The 20,347-nt window shown below is 42.8% G+C and overlaps 1 long non-coding RNA gene across 1 annotated transcript; it reads left to right on the top strand.

The window, feature by feature from the left end:
* The first annotated feature begins 3,678 nt into the window (after positions 1–3,678).
* Positions 3,679–19,443, top strand: LOC144141887 (uncharacterized). The gene is made up of 6 exons (XR_013316737.1): positions 3,679–3,827; positions 11,689–11,753; positions 14,180–14,269; positions 18,588–18,733; positions 19,167–19,193; positions 19,257–19,443. It is a non-coding gene; the product is annotated as an uncharacterized LOC144141887 (long non-coding RNA).
* The last annotated feature ends 904 nt before the right edge of the window (positions 19,444–20,347 follow it).

Genomic DNA, 20,347 nt, shown 5'->3' with positions numbered 1-20,347 from the left:
ATGGAGATGGTGGCTCCTCTGCCTTCGTTGGAGACCAGGCTGGAGCATCGCACATGTATCTGATAGCTTGCAACTGAAAAGTGTCTATTACTGCGGCTCCCAAATAGCTGCGTCCTCGGTATTTCACATAGACCCCAAAGTGGACCGCGTTAGTACGCGCTAGAACCGCAGTCAAGTCCAAAGCCAACGCCCGCACTCCGACCCCATAGGAAGTCATGTGCGCCCGGAATGTGGTGATAGCTGGTTGGAAAAAACGTCGGCTTCATATCTCTACGAAAGGAGGTTCGATTCCCACCACGAACGACGTCTTTTTTTTTATTGCCTCCACAAAAAACTGTTCCCTGCTCCGTCTAATCCGGCACCAATCGAGACTTTGGGGTTGCTCAGTGGTTAGGTGGCCGGACTCACGGCGTAAACATCCCGAGTGCGGTTCCCTAGACCTCCCTAACAACCTTTTTTTCTCAAAGCTTCGAGGTTTTCTCTGCAGCGAAGGGAAAATGCTCGGACTAAAAAGGCCTGCTGCTAAAAGCACGGAGATTTATTCGCATACTGCTTTTTAGACATCTGAGTAGTGCGCCAGAAGTAAATATTACCTCGTAGGCCGTGACGTCATGTAAGCGGTGTAATAGAAAAAAGTGCTCGCTACTTGTGTATGTTAAGAAAAACTTTCAGAATTGCTTTTTTTATTGTTTAAGAATAACGTGCGAAGCAAAAACAAATAGGTTATATAAACAGGTGGACCATATACACTCCAATGCCTATAAAAATTGTCCTCTACTTTGAAGTACGCATCACGCAATCTGAATAGTTTAAGACCATAGAATGATTTCATCACTTTGGAGAGGCCTCATGTGTCTACAAAAAAGATTTTAATGTTTGCAGCATCCCGCAGAACATAGACGTTTTTCGAAAAAATAGACTTGTTGCTTTGATTTTTTACAGATTTGATTCTATTAGGACCGTTCAGAGTACGCTTCCATGTATATTAGCTTGTACACCAGCCTTTACGTTTCTAGGTACGCAGTTTTACTCTCGTTGATGATGATTTGTCAGTTGGTCAGTGGATCAGGCGCATGTCCTAAGGATAAAATTGACACTGTATTGTTCCTGGTATTTTAATATTTTGCAAGTGAGCAGGTTTATGTTGTTGTAAATGCGTCTTTTTAGGTGCAACGGTAACACTTATTACCACTACATTTGCCTGGAAAAACAACGCCTCGGCAACCGGTTGTTATTATGTAACATTTTGTTCAGGCAATGCTTTTGGCGCGAAGTGTACATTGGTTATGGAAGAGAGTACGTTCTCATAGAGCACATACTGTGTTACATTGCGAAAATATCCGCAAAACAAATACCCAGGCATGGCATGTAGGCAGCAGGGGCAATAGCCAATGTTGCGCGACCTCGAGTCTAACAACTCAAGTAAATCACTGAAGAAGGTTGTTATTGGACACGGGTTTATGTGAATGCTGGTAATACACAAAAAAAATTATTGAAAATGAGAACATGCAATAAAAACTGCAGCATACGGGCTGACAGCCTCTATAGGCTGCCATTATTTAAGCATCTTAAACAGGTCAAGCCTGTCTGCTTTCGCAAAAACAAGCCGCTCTGTAAGCACACTCACTGAAGCTACCTTTTCGGATTACGAAAGGGTCGCAGTCACGGGTGAATCTTTGGCGGTGGAATAAACATTCGGTAGGAGCAGACGCGGTGGAGCATACTCACGAGTAGTGCCGTCCAAGCTGAACAATTATGCTGTAATTCTCACTCGCATGACGATGTCTCGCGCGGTCGGAAACGTTGTGTATGGGTCAGCCACAAAAACAGCACTTAAAATGCTCGACCCAGTGCTTCACCTGGGGCTTCGCCTGTCTTGTGGGGCATTCTGTACCAGTCCAGTCCACAGTCTTTACGCTGAGTGCGACAAATGGTGCTTAGCGTACCAGCGAATTGATGTTGATCTTCTATATGCCTCCAAAATCTCATCAATGAATAACCATCCTTTTAAACGGGTTTTTAGTGATACGTCCACAACTAAACTCTTTTTAAACCGCCCATCAATTTCTCTTCCCTTCTCGCAGATAGTGAGGGACGAGGTGACTATGCATGAGGTCTCCTTCTTATATACATTCAAATCATCCAACACTGATTTTGTAGCACCATGGTATCTCCGTCCTGTCTCATGTGATCTGTCTTTCATACGATACAATAAGAACAAAACACCAAGAAGTGAATTTTGCAGCATTTCATGTATCTGCAGGATAAATACAGGGCTGCAGAGTTTTTCAGTGATGCATCTAAAACGTCCACTGCGGTGTCTTGTGCTGCGCATGGTCCCAATTTCGAAGCATGTAGAACAATGAATGTTAAAACAAGTATTTTTACGGCAGAAGCATATGGCATATTTCTGGTTGTAAGTCACATAGTTCGACATCATATTCCTACATTCGTCATTTATACAGATTCGCTGAGCGTCGTCCGTGCATTATCATCCGGAAAGTCATAAAAAAACCATGTCATTAATCTTGTCTTCAAAACAATTATGGTAGCTTATTTCTCAAACCTTGGGGTGACTGTGTGTTTAGTGCCAGGCCACTCTGGCATTGGCTGTAATGAAGTGGCGGATGAAATGGCCGCCAATTCTGCACTCCCAAACACAGTAGACATGGCAACACTACCTTACACAGACCTCACGCCACACGTTAGACAACAACCCCGTAAAACTTGGCAAGCAGACTGGAGCGAACAGACAGACAACAAACTAAACATAATAACACCACACTTGGCATACGTTCGGCATACGGCATACGTTCCCAAGAATGATTTCATTTTTTTTGCATTTCTTAAAGGTGCATATGTTGTGCAATACATTTTTAGTACCGAAGTGATAAGGAAAGAAAATTTCCTTATTGTTCGTCATAAATTACAGCAGGGGTTGCCAAAAGATGCCGAATATCGACCATGTTTTATAAAATCGTTGCACAAGTGGCAACCTTCATTCTACGCAACCGCCGAGATAGGCTACCGGTTCTCAGGAAATGGAGTTTCTGCAGCGTTGATTGAATCAGCTTTCATGGCAATTGACAAAAGTGCACACTACAACAACTTCTTCCTAGATTACAATTGATGACAGCACTTAAAAATGTCTCAAACTGAACGTGTACTCTCAACTGATAACCTATTTATTGCCAAGCCAGGAAGGTGCAGCTGGAAATGACAATTTCGTCTCTTCAAACGTTTGATCTTAAGCTTAACAATAAAACTTTAATTCTCAAATATGAAGACGTACTCACAGCTTTAGCATGTAGAATCACTGTATTGTTTTTGGGGATTTTCAGGATGGCAAAGCTGTATGTACAACAAAACATTTTATCTGATAAAAAATGATTTGGTAAAAAACATGGGAATGGAGATTTCCTAAATTGATGTTAATACGATTAGCTCTGATGACATTTTCTGTCAAATAAGTGCACAATAAATAAACCCCGTTTTTGTAGCATAGTAAAAAGTTTAAGTTATGTCGCTACATAAGGTTACCGGGAACATCAATAAAAACTTCAGTAGGTGTGCTGTCACGAGTAGTAAAAATGAGGTGTCTAAAACCAACGAAAGGCAGAAGAACACTGTGTACTTGTTTTACTGATCATTTGTTTCTATATTTACATGTTTTAGTTCATGACAGAGCAATCAAGGATCTGGTTTTACGCTACTTCAAGATTGTCTGGGGATACCGAGTGCATGTTCGACACTGTGGAAAATGCAACACAAACAGGCGTTGCTTTCGTTCGATCGCGAGTGAACAGGAGCTATTTATTCGATCAAGAGTGAGTGCCTAATATTTGCTATTCCTAGGCAGAACATATCTCACGTCATTGCAAAAGATTCTAAAATATAATTTATACACCATGTCTGCTAAAGGTTCTACAGTTTCCAATGAGTACAGATAGGCTTTACAGATTTATAAAAAATTCAAATCGATTTTTAGTAAAAGTTGCATATTTAAAAATATATATATAAACCAGATATACCTGACGAAAAAATACGCCTATTTTTAGTGAATAACCAGTATAGCCAGAGACGAATATCATAACATTTTGAATCAAGGTGAAGAAAACCGGAGGTAAAATTTTTTAGAAACGTGTGATGTAGAACATTGGTCATAAAATAAAGTACTCCTCGAGTTAAGGCTTTTCAAAACCCGTTTAGGCGTTTGGAAAAAAGTGCCTCGTGAAACATCAAGTAAATACTTAAGATTTGTCTTCGCAAAGATGACACCTATTTATATGAATATTTATTACCGATTTCTGATTTAAAATAAATAATGCTTCCACTGTTCCGTTAGCCTTGTGTGTTTCTCAGCTTGAACTACTAGTTCCCTCAGTACTAAAACCTCACAGTGGTTCGTGGACACACTAAATGACAATGTTAACTCAGCGACGCAACGAATGCGATTAGGCGCGCCGTAGGGGGGGGGGGGGGGGGGGGTCCGGAATAATTTTGATCACCTGGGGATCTTTAACGTGCCCCGAAATCTCGTACTTACGTGCATTTTAGCTTTTCGCCTCCGTCACAAAAGCGGCCATCGCGGCCCGGAATGAAACCGGTGAACTCGTGGTCCGCAGCGCAACGCCTTAGCCACTGAGCAACCACGACGCATACTAAATGAGTTTGATTGCTTTATTGATTGCTCTCCCGCCTGCTCTGCCCCAATAAAAAAAACTGGTTTATTTATACGTGCACTCAGTAGCGCAAGTTCCAGGTTTGGTTTCACAGGCATGCACAATTGCTGCGACCTATTTCGTTTTCATGCGTGCTTCACCACTTAACTCAATTCACCATTATAGAAACCGCAATCGCAAATTTCACTGTGACCCCTCAGCCTGCATGACAATGCACGCTCCTTTAAAATGTAAACTGATATTTCTTTTCCATCGAAGTTTTCTACCTCTACCAACAAACGGTTCTTTCGTGGCATCCGGGACACGAATCTCGTATCCGGGCTCACGAGTACAATCATGGAGCACAGTGTAGATGGCGCGGCGATAGGGAGCGCATTCCCGTGCTCACGCCTGCGAGTGCGTCGGTGAGACACTTTCGTCGGTTTTATCGCGTGCTTTAGCGACGGTGTTGACCCTGTTTTGACGCAGCTCAGGGTTCATTGGTCTTGCTTCGCACGGCTTTATTAGCTTGTTTGACAGCACCTCCTGGGTAACCAGGACCCAGCGGAATTAAGTGGTTGTGCGGTAAGGATACGTTAAGGATTGGTTTGGAGGGCAGAAAAATAAAACGTAGAGACCACTTATAGACATGTGGCCGCTTGAGAAACGCCACCTTTTGCGAATTGCTAGTCCGGAATAGAACATTGTTGTCTAAATTGCTGAAAACCAATTCGGTTGTGTTTTAACAGGTATTACAAAAAACGAATCGAGCAACTCGTTCTGATAAATTGCGGCTATAAAAGATCCGTCAGCTTTCTCGGAATTCTCAAACTTACGAAACTATGTAGCGTAAATCTGTATAAATGGGAATCCCTAAGCTCACATGCCGGATTTTTTCGCTGTCTGCGCTTGGGTCGCGGGGTTGTGTAGGACTGAGCTAGCACATCAGGATGGCTAGGTTCCACTGTCTCACCCTTCGAAGCACGCACCTTTGCGTTTTATTTCTGACGACGCACGGCCAGCCTACGGCGGTGGTGTCCGCCGCTCGAGCCCGGCTGCGAATTCCCCAACCATATCCCGTAGGGGCCCAGGCCGACCACACCCCGTTATCAGCGGCGCAGCCAAGGAGGTTAAAAAAATTGCAATTTTTTAACCTCCTTGGACACAGCACCGTGACGTCACTTCCTCTATGTGCGCGCCTTCATGCGATGTAGATTTTTTTCTTTTTTCCCCCTCCCCTCGTTTCGGCTGCTTGGCGGGCGGCCGATGGTTTCGCTCCGTGGGCGGGGCTGGCCTGCGGCGCTGCGCAAGCTAACGCACATGTGGAAGAAGTTAACCTTTTGTACCTAAGCCCCTCATCTATCCGCGCTCTTCTTGCGCACCTGCAAGTTGACGCTGACCTCCGTTCGTGTTCCTAGATAAGCGCTCGGCTCGGTGCTCGAAGTGCGCGCGCGCGAATGGGCGCTTTCACGCGCAGGTGGCAATTATACACGTTCCCCAAAGCAAACACCCCCATTGAAAGCTCATTCTACAGCCCACAGAAGGGTATACAATTTAGTTGGGTGCTCTTTCACTGTATACACACCTCAAAACACGACTCGGTGCTGCAGGTAAGGATTACAAGAAGGGCAGCCAATTACACATGACTACATTTACAAGCTGTCCTACCCCTGCGAAATATTACAGCTGCTTGAGCTGCTACATTCTGGCACTTTCATAAGCACTATTACATTGAATTTCGTTAACATTAACTTCATTGAATATTTTTCTTTAGCAGTATTAGTGCCACTAAAGAAAACTTTGACATTGTGTTAACAGCAATGAAAGGTGTGAATCGTTCTTGCAATGATACGTTGATAAGAAATACACCAGCTCAAACGTACACGTTTTACACTCGGTCATGAATTCTGCATAATTTGCACTGCTGGTCATAACAATTTAGGGAAACAATATCGAAAATATATACCAACCAAGGGCTAAGTAATAGTTGGATTGTACAGCTACTGAAGTACTCGAGGATTTTGATATATGTCTTCTGTACAGGGCTATTGACCACAGTCTCTTCACTGAAGCCACCAGGACGCAGTTTGATATCAGTAATCATGCGTGCTACCACTCACACTGTTGGCAGTGTCGATTAGTTATTTTTAACAATTTGGGCTTCATGCACACACAGATTTTGCTGCAGACGATACGTTATTTATAAATAGAGAGCTCCAGCAGAATCGAAATGGCGCTGATGCCCCCCCCCCCCCCCCTTGTAATCCGGAAGGCACACCAAATCGTTACCACTTAATTTGGCTCTGTCCATTATTCGACCGTAATCGCCACCAGCTTTTAACTCTAGGTCCCGCCCCTGCGACTGAACACCAACATGTTAGTCGGGTCCGTGACGATCCCACCGCACTAGAAGCACTTACCGAGTACGCCCTTGAAAACGGACTCTACAAATTGGTGTAGCAGCCTGGCCGACTTCCCCGTTCGGTCTACAATGTGAACTGCCTGCAGCGTGCACTGTTTGCAGTGTGAACCGCATTTTCTACAGTGTGAACTGTACATCTAAGTGTGAACTGTGCGTTTTTCTGCCACTGACGTACTTTAATGTGTTCATTTTGTGATTAGGACCCCAAGACTGCAACTGTGTTCATTGTGCCAGTTGTGACCTTCCCCTTTTCTAATAATCCTTGCGCCCGCAGGGCCCCATGGCCTCTCATTTAATAAAGTGTTACACTTACTCAGATACGTATATTCTTTTCGCTGGGACTAATGAGTAGTTGCGCGTGAGCCTGAAGTCACGGTAGTCGCAGCAGAGATAAAACTAAGTAAAAAAAAGTTATCTCCTTGGCGCAATATGTTTGCGATAGTGATCTGGGAGTCCAAATAGCGGCAAAAAATTGTCACTTTTTGAGATGCACTGATGGGTATACATGAGCAGTTTGTGTCTGTTTCCTGCGGCGCATTTTTAAGTACTACATACATTGATTTCTGTAGTGTCTGGCCTTTTAATTCGCAAGCATTGTGTCACAGCTCGCGCCTGAATTGCAATCCACACGCACGCAAAAAAGTATACATATGTATAAACAAGAAATAGCAGGAATAAAAATATAAATGGTACAACACAAGTTGCAAAACGCCGCCTCGCGTACTACAACGCTTCGTATCAAAAAACATACCTTTCGCCCCGTTTCTGGACCTTTTGGACAATCCAGGTTGTGTTGGTGCACCCGCCCTACGTTTCCATGAAGGCGTTGACTGCTACTTTGTCAGACAGGTTCGCGCGGAACACAGACTCATGATTTGTTGACGCGAGGTCATCTCTGACGACCTCGAGCGGCTGCTCGTGCTTATCCATGAAGCAGAAGTTATAATCTTCGCGACCATCGCATGAATGTGCGGGGGACGCGCTTGGCGCGCACAATTATGAGAACGGACCTTTCGATGGGCACTTCTGCGCGAGTGCGAGGCACAGATGATTATGGCGAATAACACGCTCGCTGATGTTCGCAGCAGACGAGCGACCGACGTACGCGTGTGCTTTCTACCGAATGAGAGTAAACGTTCTTTACTTCGGTAGAGAGTCCAAAGGACCACCCAAGACAAAAAAAAAACATTTTTGCCTTCACTTTATTGGGAGTGCTTGCTTTCCGGAACGTAAAAAATAACTACATATGTACGTGCGAAAGCAGTCATCCGCGCGTGCACTTTGAGCAACGCGCCGAGCGCTAGCTTAACTATGAACAGCATGGGAGACGAGCAACTGACGGCGCACAAGAGAGCGCGGAGAGCGAGCTTCATCTTCTCAGCGCGTACGCCATGCTTGTGCTAGGAGCGAAACCATCGGCCACCGCGAAGCAGCGCGATCACAAAAGATCAAAACAAATTTTTGTCTTCATCTTTATGAGAGTGTTTGCTATCCCGAACTTGTGTAATTGCCCCATGTACGTAAAAGCGTCCATCCCCGCGCGCCCGCACTTCGAGCACCGAGCCGAGCGCTTATCTAGGAACACGATCGGAGGTCAGCCTCAACTTGCAGGCGTGCAAGAAGAGCGCGGAGAGATCAGGGGCTCAGGTACAAAAAGGTAATTTCTACCACTTGTGCGCCAGCTTCCCCAGCGCCCCAGGCCAGCCCCGCCCACGGAGCGAAACCATCGGCCACCCGCACAGCAGTCGAAACGAGGGGAGGCAGAAAAAAGAAAAAATCCCCCTGGCATGAAGTCGGGCACATATACGTAGTGACGTCATGGTGCTGCGTCCAAGGAGGTTAAAAAATTGCAATTTTTTAACCTCATTAGCTGCGCCGCTGCTTATGGGGTATGGTCGGCCTGGGCCCTTACGGGATATGTTTTGGGAATGCGCAGCCCGGCCATGGGCGACGCCATTACCATTTAAAGATTTACATTACCATTTAGTCAGATTTAAACTACATAGTGTCGTAGGCTTTAGAATTGCGAGGAGGCTGACGGAACGTTTATAATTCATAATTATCAGAACCAGTTGCTCTATTCTTCTTTCGTGATAGCTGTTTAAACACAACCGAATTGTTATTCAGCAATCGAGAAAACACGTTCCAACAACCGACTGGGTGTTGGAACGTTGGAACAAGCGGCTGGGTGTCTAACTGCTCTCTACATTTTGTTTTCCCTCCCTACAAACCAATTTTTAAAGTATCTTTGCAGTACGACGACTTAATTCCGTCGGGACCGGGTTACCCAGGAGGTGCTGTCGAACAAGTTAATCAAGCCGTGCTAAGTAAGAGCGCAATTTACGCAAAGCGGTGCCAAAACAGTTCCAACACCGTCGCTAAAGCTGAGGACAGAGCCGACGGAAGGGTCCCACCGAAGCAGCAACCGGGGTGAGCATGGGGAACGCTGGGTAATAGCGCCCCATCGCCGCGCTATCTACACTCTGGTCTGTAAATGAAAAACGCAACCTGCCTCATCTGCAGCATTGGGAGTTTCTTGCCCCACACGCCACAAAAGAACCGTTGGCTGGTAGAGGTAGAAAGCTTTTATTTCAAAACATTAGTCGGAGCGTGCTTTACTTTTTCCAAGTGGTGATGAGCCAGTAGTCTAAGGGCAGATTACAAGCGCTTCGTTTTCATAAGTACATAATAATCAGCACTGCCTCATATGTTTTTCATGGGTTCGAAGCAGTTTTGAAAAGCAAGCAGACATCCACTGTTGAGAACTGTTTCCCCTGTTTAAACGGGTATCACTGTGACTCAGCCTTTCACATTTTGTGTTTTGGCTAGTAATATGTAGAGAAAAAAAAATTTCCTGTTCCAAAATGTCCACATATTATTTTACAAGATTCGAAAATACCAGACGTAAGGGACAAAACGCCACCCAAAAAAGCGAAGTGTAGTCGGTAAAACGCTTTTCTAATACACCGCGTTTTGTACTTGCGGTCTTTCGTGGAGTTGCCTTGAAATATTTCAGACACGTTTTTGTGCACCATTCTGAAGTCTACGTCGGCCACTTCAGTTCCCAAGACTTGTTGATAGACTTATCATCAGCTCTTTCAAGATACACTCAACCTAAATAGAAACCGCCGTAATAGGCAAGCGTTTAAAGATTGAAAAGAGAATGGTGGGTAGCATATATTTTACGAGTTTATTATGTGTCTTTTTATTCCAAAAGCAGAGAGGGGTAAAGAATAAAGGGTGTTTTATTCTTCTGTATTGAACTGCAAAGCTTGTCATTTAGAACAAAACCTACATATAGAAATGTATAGCGGAAAGCGCCTCTTCGGGGCCCAATATTCTCCGTAATTTTCTGTGCTATGCACATAACAGGTGAAAGCATGTGACTGTCGAAGAACATAAGCCAGGGCACCTTGCACGTTCAGAAAGAACGTGCCATAGATATGTTGTAAAAAAATCTCCCACCTCCCCTCGCGGGAACCCCTGTGTAGATGCGACCATAGGGGGCTCACGTTGCATCGTTGGACAGCGGAAGAACGGTGCTGGAACGATGGAGCGGAGCGGCGCGGGCACCGCGTTTTATAGCGCGCATAACGGTGAGGGGACATGCCGGCGCCGGTGCGTCTGCCGCGGCTATGACGCAACACAATCCAACACAATCCACTTTATTCCAATCCAAACCAACCCAATCCAATCCAATCCAATCCCATCCAATCTAAGCCAATCCAAGCCAAGCCAAGCCAATCGAATCCAATCCAATGCCCCTCGCGAGAGGGTGTTCGCTATCGGAGAGGAGAGGGGGTGAGCGGCGGAGAGCGCAGCTGTCGCAGCGAGGCGAATGGGAGAGGGGTGGACGCTGACAATACCGACAACGCCGGATAGATGCAGGGACAAGGCGAGTGAATGAGATGCGTTCACATCTAAAATATTGTGTTTCATTTTTGCATGCAAGTATGTCAAAAAGGACACCTTGGACAAAAATTATCCAAGTACATAGAAAACAAAAAATTCACAATTTTATACTTTTGTCATTATTACTCTTTGACATCCCAAAAACGCCCCTTAAAACCTACGCCAAACTTTGTAAGTCTTTTTTAGTACATTCCACTTGTAGCATGCACAGGGAATTCCCCATACTTTTCTCCTAAGCATTGAAAAAGGCCGTGGGATTTCTTTATGTTTGGAAAGGTTGTGCATACCGGTACTCACAGTGCTTTTATAAAATACAAAGCATAATTTACCGGTGTTCTAAAAAATTCCTAATAAATTTTTGTTTCAATAATAACTTCAATATTCGCAAGTTAGCAGTATAATGTTTTGTTAGTTTTCATAACCATTTCTGAGTGAATAGTGCCGTACAATATCCAATTAAATAGCCGTTACTGGGAGGCTGGGGCAAAAACGATTCATTATTCCAAGTTTTCGTTTTTTGCTGACACTAAGTTCTCATTTATTTGTCAAGAAATGCTGAAATCAAAAAAAGTCAAGTAAAGCAAAGTTTTGGAGAACCTTCCTTTTAGGTACATAAGGGAGAAAATCTCTGGAGTCCAATTTATGAAAGATTTTGTTAAATAGCACTAAACAAGAAATGGTCCTTTTCAACAGCTTCTATGTTCGTCAAATGTATGGCCGTTCCTTGGGTCAAGACGCCATGGTTGTGAGAAAATTATGTGAGTTACTCTTCAGCTACCCTTATACCCGGCGTTTACTATGTTACCATACATATACATCCATGCCAAATGAGGGAAAGAAAAAGAGCACCTAAACATTCTTTGCTGAGCTTTAAGTGTAATACTTTGTTGCAAACTTGTTTTGTGGCCATTGATTTGTAAATAATTCAATCGTCAGCACTGTAATAAAAAGAATAAATATATGCTACTGTAATAGCTTATGTTCTCTATAACAAAGCATGGTAAGAGGCCGAATAAATGAATTCGTAAAATATTAATACAATATATATTTACCTTACGAATACTTGAAGGACAAATTGTTTTTATGCTGTACCTTTATTGTGTCACCTTTTCACAAAGGACGCGATATCAATTTTTTAAGTTATTTATTTTTATTGTGTATATGAACCTAGATTTAGGCCACCTTGTCCGGTTTGTTGATCCACGCGTCTCTTGTGTCAAAAAAGGGAGACAGTTGACGAGTCTTCAACCTCGAGATATTTACAAATATAAAATTGCAGCAGTAATTGTTTTTATGAAATCGAAATAATTTTTTGCGTTGTACAATATTTTCTATTATTTATAGCAATCTCATTTTGCCTGTATGTGTCATAAATTATTGTATAATGTAGTTTGGAGCGACCTAAAAAGTTGACATATCAACAGCTTGTCTAAGCTGTAAGTAAACACTAAGCAAAATATAAAGCAGGAATTCGCTGCCTGCGCCCCCAATTTTAAAGCTGCTTCCGTCGAAATCTTAACATTTTCTAAAGTGTATTTGTACAACAAAGCTACTTCATAATATTGAATATTGTACTAAAATGGAAGATTGGGCGAGTTGGTACATGTTCATAGTAAAAGCGCTAACGACACGATACAAAAAGAAGAGGCCACAAACACGCGTTGACTGAAAACTGAGTTTTATTGCTTAGGCCACTGGTTTTTATACACCCATGGGCAAAAACAAGAAAAAGGAAAAAAAGGAAACACTAAATTAACACGTGAACATTTGAGAGAGCGTGAGCATCGCATCATACTCACTTTACGTTTATTTACTAGGTTATATGCTTATGGGGCAAGATGTGCAATCAACACAAAACACAAGCCCTTTTTGTATTCGCAAGAGCCGTTGAAAACTGAAAAGAGATTACCAGGGTAAGGCAAACTATGCTAGGATTTTGCACACTTTGTCTGTGAGGGCAATAGAAATGGTGCTTATGCATTGGTCACCTAACTTGTTAATCTCCGTGGCCTCTAAGATTTCTCGCACGATTTGGCTCCCATGCTTCCTTATCACCACGCTGTGGTCCACAAGTGGCAGGTATTTTCTATCGCAATCATGACAATGCCGGGCGAGGTAATCACTGAACGTTTTTCACGGTTTTTCACGGTGATCAAAGAAGGCACAGAATAAAAAACTTTTTCTTCGCAGGCAACAAACTTTTTGTAATGCTTCGTTGTACGCTTGTTACGCGTAGTTAGACCAGAGTTGACATTAAGACACATTTACGACAGTTTGAGGGGAGCTGAAAACACTACTTTTACATAAAACCAAGTTGAAAGTCAGCGCCTTGTTTGTGCCCTCTTCTCTTTGCCTCGTGTCGTTAGTGCTCTTACTATGAATGTTGTACTAAAAATCAAATGGAGCACACTTTTTGTCTTTCTCCTGTAGAAAGTGTATAAAAAAGACTTTATTACTTATGGCTTTGCTCAGGCAGAAATAGGGCAGTAATAAAGAAGTCAGTGTACGGAAAAATCCGCGGCAAAAGAAGTGTCTAAAAGACACTAACAAAAACCACGAAAATGTTTGTGCTCTGACCTCAGAGAGCACAGTGGTGACACATCGGCCGGCTTCATGCTGCTTCTGTGGGGACGCAGGCATAAATCAGAACGTAAATAAGGTCGTCTCTATACATTTACTCTACATTTGTTCTACACTTTTATCGACACGTTACAATGGCAGCAACTGTAATCAACAGCTGCGGCCATTTTATTGACAGAGAAACAACAACATTTCTCCTCAGAACAGAACAGCTAAGCCTTCCGCATGAAATAACCCGCACCACACTGTCCAAGCGTACGCGAATCCTCTTCAGGAATGGGAGCAAAAGACAAACAAAAACAAAAAAAGTGACGGAAGAAAATTACGTCTGCACAGATAGAAAAGAACAAGAAATCCTTTAACGAGATGATAGGCTGAATCTCATCGAGCAATGCCGAATGCCACTTTTGTTTGGGTGTATAACATTTCCTATCTTAATTTAAAATCAATCGGCTTTTAAACTAGCGAAATTTTCTCTCCATCCAGCAACCTATCTTTCTAATCTTATAGAGCCAAACAGGACCCAGTAACGTTTTACCTTGCCAGATTTGAATGCTCATTTTCCTGTGTTGACAAACGGTCTCCTGGACACCATTTTTTCAAGCCGGTCTACAAGAGGATGACAGCATCGAAATGATGACCTACACTAACCCAGCAAGGACCTGCGCCGTTTTTTTCGTCTGGTCACTCAAAGGCAAGTGCTGAGCCACAAATTCTTGATTTGGTATACTAATTTGGGCAGGAGAATGAAGTATTAAAAATGCACAATTTGCTTTAAAAATATGATCGTATTATGACCGTATAGTCAGAAAGCGATAAAAATTTATAAGCTGTGATATTCTAACATTATCTCCAAATTTATTCCCAAGAGAGCTTCAAACACAAAATAGCCGTTATAAATAAATATCAATCATAATTGCGCGATGAACAAACGCTTTCATTTGACCGTACTTTCTATTTATATTTACGCATATGTGAGAAACTAATATTCATAACCAACTTGCAATAAATATGCGGGTAATGTTTTTTCGCATACCTCGATGAGCACGCTGAACAGAGCAGCAAACCCATCTTCTACTTCATAAGAAACCTAAATTCTGTCCACGACCTAAAGCTATAGAAGAAACGGACAGTACACGGCAGAGTCTAGTCAAGATTTTGCGATACACGTCAAAAAGGCCTGGTATATCATGTGTTATTGTAAAATTGGCTCGCAAGTGTATTCACAAAAGTTTAAAACAGAAAATGGTGTTTACAAATAAAGAAAATATCATAGTTGTGTGATACACAAAAGCTTGAATTTTAACGTACTTTTTAGGTATGTTTACGCCTTTATGAGAACGTAAAATATAATAAACTCGTAATATATATATATGGGGCAATTTTTATTTTTGCTCAACTCACTGAGCACAGTAAATAGAGCAGACAAACCTTTTTTACGGTCACAAGAGAATTATATGCGCTAGCCAAGTTACAGCTAGAGAAGAAAGAGGAAGTACAAGCAAAGTCTAGTGAAGATTTTGGAATACACGTTAAAAAAACCTCCTGCCGAGAGCAAATTACACCAAAAGGCTCCATATTATTCTCATTTTACGTTGCAATGAAATGTTAGCCAATTGCCAGGAAAAACGTCATCTGGAAAGAAGTTACATTTTGCTGTAATACGTTGCGTGATTTGCAAATACCAGGTTGAGCCAGAGATTTATAATAACAAATTTTCCAGTGTGTAGTACAAATTTCAAATCACATTCAGAAGCCAAGCTTCAAAAACATTTCTGTTGCGGTTTTCGGCAAAAAGGTGGTTTTTACAAGACTTTATGGTCGCCTCTAAAGAAACTCCAATATCACTATTTTCCTGTGTTATGCATACATGATAATGAGTATTATTTTCCGGAGGGCGGTGGTGGTGTTTTACGCAATGTCAGGAAGGTTTGCCAGAGAAAATATAAAAAATGCGTGTCAAGGTATTCATCCAAAAAGTGATTTTCACAACATGGCCGTCTTTAAGGAGACTGCCACATTGCTTTTTTTCTTTTTTTGAATATATACCATAAAAACGTATTTTCTTGGTGGAGGAGGTGGTGTTTTGCGCAATGTCAGGGAGGTGGGTCATTTATAAGTTATAAATATGCTTTTCGAGGTACGACAAGTTGAACTACTAGTGAAGCGCACGAAAAAAAACTCTATCTGCTTTTGTTGCAAAAAAATAGTAATTGTTACACTGAGTTTACCAGTCACGAAGGAAAGCTGCGCTCTCCAAGTCATTACGTAATGCTTCTTGATTCTTCCTGTTTTTTGCTTTTAGGAACAGTTAACCAAACGCGATAATATCGAGAAAGACTGAACTATATCTATAAGCACTCGCTATAAAGGCCTGAATTCAAATGGATAAAGAAAGGACTTTACCATATTTACCTTTTAAAAGCATACTTGACTGCACGGAAAAAATTACAGTTTCAAGCCTTCCATGTCGTCGTTCAACTCAATATTTGTAACCGTATAAGGAATCAGTCTACTTGAGAGTCAAAATATTTATGAAAGCATAGAGTGTTTGTTTATGGCTTCGTAACTTCTAGAACACACCGTAGCAGTTTTGCACCGTTGCTTTTGTGGGGTACTACTTAGGAGCGTCTATTGTTTAGGTTGCTGCTCGTACAGCGCAATGTATGCGATCGAAAAGTAAAACAAAACTGCCTATATAGAGGAGGGCTGTTCTCAAAATATTTTGCAATAGAGACCCTAAAAAGGCTCTGTCTCTACGCGGCTGTATAAAGCAATATTTGGAAGGTGGCTTTTGTACGGTTGTATTTAGCCAAAAGGGTTTTCGTTGCACAAAAAAAAGTGTTTCGTGTGTCGTGTACATAGCGGACCCGCCACATTTAGGCTCCCAGTATTACGTAGCTACAACCTCGTTTTGCCACCAGTCGAAAGTAAAGCGGCCTAATAGGGAGCGTATAAATTTGGGCATGAAACGCAATATATGCTTGGCTTTACTGAAGAAAACGTGTGCACTAAGGAAAACCGTCAACCGTATTCGATTTTCTGGTACTAAAGAAAAACTTCATGTGCAAATTACACATTTGGTTTTGATTGGCAGACAATGCAATGCTTTGAAAGTGTACCGCTAAAACTGACGTGGAAGAACCAGGTCCTACCAAGCACATGTCTCACGCGCTTCATTCTTGCCTGATATAACGAATGGTATATCCCAATATTTTACTTAAAGAAAACACACTGCTTTTAACAAATAAAAGCCAGATAACACATATCTTCGCATTAACAAGCTCGGATGTCAAAGGTCTAAATTTAGTGAGTCGCCGTTAGAAGATAAATCCAAAACTTTCGAAGGCACTAGAGCACTTGTTTTACATTTGTGTTTGGCCAAAACTGCGCGTAAAGGTATCAATTTAGAGAAACTGCACTTTAGGAAAGAAAACGAGGCGCGTCACTAAAGGAGTATCCCGAATTGTGGAGCAGTTCATTACTTGCAGTGAATAAAGCGTTCTTTCAGATACCAAGTTACATAATGACTGTTTTATGCGACAGCGAAGCAAAGAGAAGGAAGGTACCATTCAGGCTGTGGTGAAGAAAGTTTGTGTGTTTTAGCCTTTGAAATTAGCCTACCTTTTTCTTCTCAAAACTTTTCAACTGGCTTAAAATTGCGTTTCTCTGTCCCTACATTCGCCGCGTAATTATCACTTGGCGTAATACTAAGTCTGGTGTTCCTAACAGCAAAGTTGTTTTATGATCATCATCATGAGCGTGTTTGTGTCCACTGAATGACGAAAGCCTCTCCCAAAGGGTTCCAGCCAAGCCGAAGCCTATCTAGTGTAAGCTGAGTCCATGTTTTTCTCCCACATTTTCGTTGCTCATTTAGCCAGCGAGTTTTTTGCCGACCACTAGTGCGTTTGCGGTCTATTGCCAGCCAGTCGGTCAAACGGGTGGTCCACCTGTTCTCCCTCATTCGCAGTACGTGACCAGCCCATGCCCGTTTCCTTCGCCTAATTTGAACTACAATGTCCTCAATCTGGGTTTGTTCCCTAATCCATGCGGCTGTTTTCCTGTCACTCAATGTGACCACTAGCGTTCGACGCTCCATGGCCCGTTGTGCTGATCGAAGACTGAGCTGTCATTGCACTCTGGGCGCACAGCATTTCCTTTTGGTTTGTGGCGCGGGCGTTGGTTTGGACTTGAACGGGGGGTTATTCCGACTGGTAATGCGTTCCACTTTGAGACAAACGTAAAAACTTGTGAATAAAACAATCACGGAGGCTAGTCATAAATATTATTCAGCGCCAAGGTCAGAAATAAATAAGACTTCACCACTTATGGATCGGAACGTTTACGCCCTACTGTACAGTTTGAAAAGGTACTTAGACTGATTCAACAGCCTATAGAACAAAAATTGATTGGAGTAACATTTAGAGACGAGAATGGACACTCCTTTATCAGAGAACAAGCGTTAGTAGCAGATATTATATTGGAAAAAAAATTGAAGTTCACTTGGGCTGGCCTCGTACTAAGGCAAAGTGACAATCGATGCAGGGTAATAGAATTTACACCTAGAGACTGGTATACAAAAAGGGGAAGGCCAATTACTTGATGTAGGGACGACTTTCCTTTGTGCTATTTCTATATTACGATTGTGCTAATATGCCTAAATTTGTGAACAGACGTGTTATTATGTACTGTGTAAATCGGGTGGCTGAGGCCACTGTCAGGCCACGTCCGCCTTTAGTCTCAGCCTCTCTTGGTACTGCCAAGAAATAAAAATCAAATACTCAAATAACAAAATTTGCAGACAACGAATAATCTTGAGCGACGCGGAACGGTAGGTTTGGGAGGTAAGTCACAGACGCCTGCGTCCTGCAGTGGACCTATCGGGCTGCTGCTGAGAGTGATGATGCGACGGCCGGGTCTCCGACGACGAAAGAGGGCCCGCCGTCTCTTCTGTTTCTCTCGCCCTGCACCATTTGCAGAAACAGCGCCTATTGTTTTGTCTCTGTTTTCAGAGCCAGGAAAGCACTGGTGCGATTTAAGAGTAAAGGACGCTTCTCTTTGGGTTGGGCCAGAATACCCTTGCGCATACGTGTTCCATCAACCACCTTGCAATGGCAGGAGGAGAGTACTCTTCACTAGTTACTGCCAAGTATAGGAGGTAAGCTTTTGAGAGCCCCTTTTACCAGATGCTGCTTGAAAGACGGAAAGTCAAATCTCAAGTAGTTACTACACTATACTGTATGGTTCATTAATATTTGTGTTTATGCGGTACCATTTATACCCAACTTTGTTTAGTATAAATGTGAAAAACACTGTTTAAATCATTCTGATAAAATTCTTAGCGCATCATGTCAGCTTCTATTTGCTTCCCATTCTGGTGGCACATAAGCTTTCTATTCCCGAGTAACAAATACACTCGTAAGTGTTTTACCCTAGCCAATAGCCCGAACGTTATATAGCGCTGCATACAAATTTTTTTGTCAAGCAGCAACTGATAGTACAAGAATCAGCCTCCCAATAAGCCGTTTGTATTTTACGGTGGAAAGTTGATTTTGTTTGCCAGTCTTTTTACCCTTCCTACTTGTTTTCAGTGCCGCTAACAAGGAAGTACGGCAGAGGTATGTGAAACGAGCAGCCGTTTTTTGAACCAATATATTTCTTACACGCATTATTTTCTTCAGATGCCGCCGAAAACATGAATATCGGTTGGACTTCTTTTTTTGTGACAACTGAGCCCGCTCAAATTGCAGGCGCCATTCCCCTGTTGCAAAATAAAAATAATGCAGTTTGTTACATTTGTTAGATTGAGAACCAGTGCGCTGCTTGTCGCTCTTGGAAAATAAAAGCTCCTGAGTCGGTTTACGCGCACTGAACGTGGAAGCCTCCGCGATACCGATTAGCAGCTCCCTGAGGGCCCCATTGCCGTTCTTCTCGTCTATCGCTTTTTGTTGCACCTCTTCCATTTGCTGTAACGTTCACAGCGAGCGGGGATGGCGCAATGTTATCTTAAATGCTTGCTGACTGTGAGAACATCACTTATTTCAGTAGATCTCCTCCGCGGTGTTCGTGCACTCCGAAAAGCCGTGATCGTTTTCTTGACCATACAGCAACCTAACAGCAGCGGTGTGTTTGTTTTTACGAAAATAGATACATTCGGTTTCTGCTTAAAAACATTCTCGTTACTGGAAACCCACATTATCGATCGTAGAAAAACGGCGTTTTTTAGAACGGATGGCCTCTATTAATTGTACGTTCTGCACAGTGACCTCTGCCCCGCCCCTGAACTTGTGAACAATACTCTCCTTTTACAACGAGAATACTCTCCTTCGGCTCAAATACCTGACCTCTCTCTGTTACCGCGATGACATTGTGGCCTTTTCTTCACATTTTTGAGGCACGTGGTGTGGCTTAAAAAAGTGTCCGATGGCCACTGGCCTCCAGCTGAATCTCAAAAAGTGCCGTTTTGCTACCCGACAAGTGACAATCCTAGTCCCCGGCATCTCCAAAAATTGTGTTCTTCTAGATCTAGCCAATTGACGTGTTGTTGCATAACGCCCAAAGCCGACCATAGTTACGGCGCTTCGAGCGTTTATTGGACTTTGTTCGTATACTGCAGACGCTCGTTACACAACTTCGCGGCTGTGATCGCGCCACTGACAATGCTTTTCGGTGCAAAAGAGGGCTCTCACCGTGGTCTCGGTTTGTGGCAACGAGTTTAAAAACCTGCACAACCTTCTCCGGTCTCAGCCAGACCCGCGTCATATTGATCACG

Source organism: Haemaphysalis longicornis, unplaced genomic scaffold, assembly GCF_048455015.1.
Source record: "Haemaphysalis longicornis isolate Haplotype H1 unplaced genomic scaffold, Haemaphysalis longicornis Haplotype H1 scaffold_6, whole genome shotgun sequence".
Classification (NCBI taxonomy): Eukaryota; Metazoa; Arthropoda; class Arachnida; order Ixodida; family Ixodidae; genus Haemaphysalis; species Haemaphysalis longicornis.
This window is presented reverse-complemented; position numbering and strand designations above follow the sequence as displayed.